We start from the raw sequence: 1,978 nt of genomic DNA, 5'->3' as shown, positions 1-1,978 counted from the left end.
TTTCTGCAACAGCCACGACAAGTGTGGATCAATCTCTGGATTTCCTGAATTTGAACTAAATTATTAGTTCATAAAATTATTAGGATTTAACAGAACTAAATGAGGTACATTTAAAACAGCAGCGCAACTCTGCAGCACGTCGAGTGTGCCTGCATTTAGTAAACCTGGCTCTCTCTGAACACAAGCAAAGAGTTCTCACTCAACAGAAGATTGCGATGTGAGTACTGTAATATAAAGCACCTGGAGATGCCAGGAATTGAACCCGGGACCTCATACATGCGAAGCATGCGCTCTACCACTGAGCTACATCCCCGATCGAAAAGGAAATGGAACAGACTTGTCCAGATGCTCACTGATCACAATCCACCACTCACGAAGAATGCCTGCAGTTTCCCACTTTCGCGTTTCCTCTACTACAGAGTAAGTTCATGGGAATGAAGAAATAAGGAAGGAAAAATAATCGAATTGAAGCTTCAAGAGACTGGGCACATATTAATCTATTATTTTTGTATCCAGTCACACGTGCGACGGTGGTTAATTCCCAGACGGGGGAGTGCTTTTTTTCTACCTCCTTACTCGACTGTCTTTCAATTCTGTTTTATTTAAAAGCTTTTTGCATCTTTTAAGTGCTCTTGATTAAACTATGCATAGAAAAACAGCAGTACTGATGATTTTCATGGACCGATGCACACTTGTTCTGTACAACTCGAGTGATAAAGCCCTGTCTGCAAATATTGTAGAAGAACGTAAAAGGGTGAAACAACGCCCCAACCACAGGAATAGTAACAGGAAGGATCGTGTTGTTATGTGATAAGTCCTTTTGAGATGTCTTGTCGATGCACACAGGCGGTAGAGCTGAATATTTTACTTTTAGTGGTGTTTTTAAACAAAGATGGAACATGTTATTTCTATTCCAGGAAGAAAGGAGCAGACTTTAACTTTAAGAGGCAAAAACGACACCTTATCAAAGCTAATATTAATTAAAATGACATCACAACAAAAGAGTGGAGCCTTGAGTGAATAAAATTAGTTTTCATTGGACGTCTGTGTCTCCATAACTTTGTAGGTGAGAGAGAGGATTGTGATAATTTGCAGGTGCTTCTCTGAAGTGCGTTGATGGTACAGGCGCCTTCCAAATAATTGAGTCGGGTTTGAATCCCAGTTAGTGCAAACCCAAATCTTTTCAAGATAATCTGTGGTCCGCTAACACATCTTTTGAAACACTACAACGGGTAACACCCCGTGTGAAACATCATGAGCATCTGTTAAACCTCTCTACCTGCCCGTTCCTCACAGAGACATGACGAGGGTCTAAAGGGACATTTTGAGCCGTAGAAACATTTTATCATTCCATACTTTCCAGTGCAGTCAGGTCAGTTCCACTTCAACTGCGCCCGACAACGTTTTGAAAACAACAAGAGTAAAGGGACACTGCACGTCTGCAGAACATCACGTCCGAGTTTAAGGACAGCAACATCAGAGATTGGAACCTAGGGAGTTTCAGGTCTGTGTTTTTATGATAGGTTCAAGAAAGTCTGAATACCTTTGCAAGAAGTATTTCAGAATCCCAGTCAAATCCAGTACGAATGCCGCATAGATCTGCATTGTATAATTAGAATACTGTTTTTCCGTTGAATCAAACACGCCGCATAAAGCATTTCTAAAACAGGAGAGATCGTTAGGGAATGCGTCTTCCTGTAAAAATAAAATGACTTCAAGGGCACTATAAGCAGAGGTGTGAAAGCCTGCTCCACAGAAGAACTATAGCCAGAGATGCCAAAGAGGTCGAGATTTTCACCACGTGAGAGAAAGCATCTCAGAAAACGAAGTTGCGGTCGTTTCCACACATCATAACACCACTAGGTCAGACCACAAGAGCTGAAGAGCTGCTGTCGTGAGTAACGCGGCCGAGCTGACTTAAACCTCCAGTCTCTTCAGGAGCATCTGTAGGAGTCACACTGCTCCTTGTTAAGAATCC

At 42.0% G+C, this 1,978-nt stretch overlaps 1 non-coding gene across 1 annotated transcript; it reads right to left on the bottom strand.

Annotated features, from left to right (window-relative positions):
* Nucleotides 1-241: 241 nt before the first annotated feature.
* Nucleotides 242-313, bottom strand: trnaa-cgc (transfer RNA alanine (anticodon CGC)). Its single transcript has one exon. It is a non-coding gene; the product is annotated as a tRNA-Ala (tRNA).
* Between the last annotated feature and the right edge of the window lie 1,665 nt (nt 314-1,978).

This window comes from Atractosteus spatula (assembly GCF_055471065.1).
Source record: "Atractosteus spatula isolate fAtrSpa1 chromosome 10 unlocalized genomic scaffold, fAtrSpa1.hap1 SUPER_10_unloc_3, whole genome shotgun sequence".
In the NCBI taxonomy this organism is placed as follows: domain Eukaryota; kingdom Metazoa; phylum Chordata; class Actinopteri; order Semionotiformes; family Lepisosteidae; genus Atractosteus; species Atractosteus spatula.
This window is presented reverse-complemented; position numbering and strand designations above follow the sequence as displayed.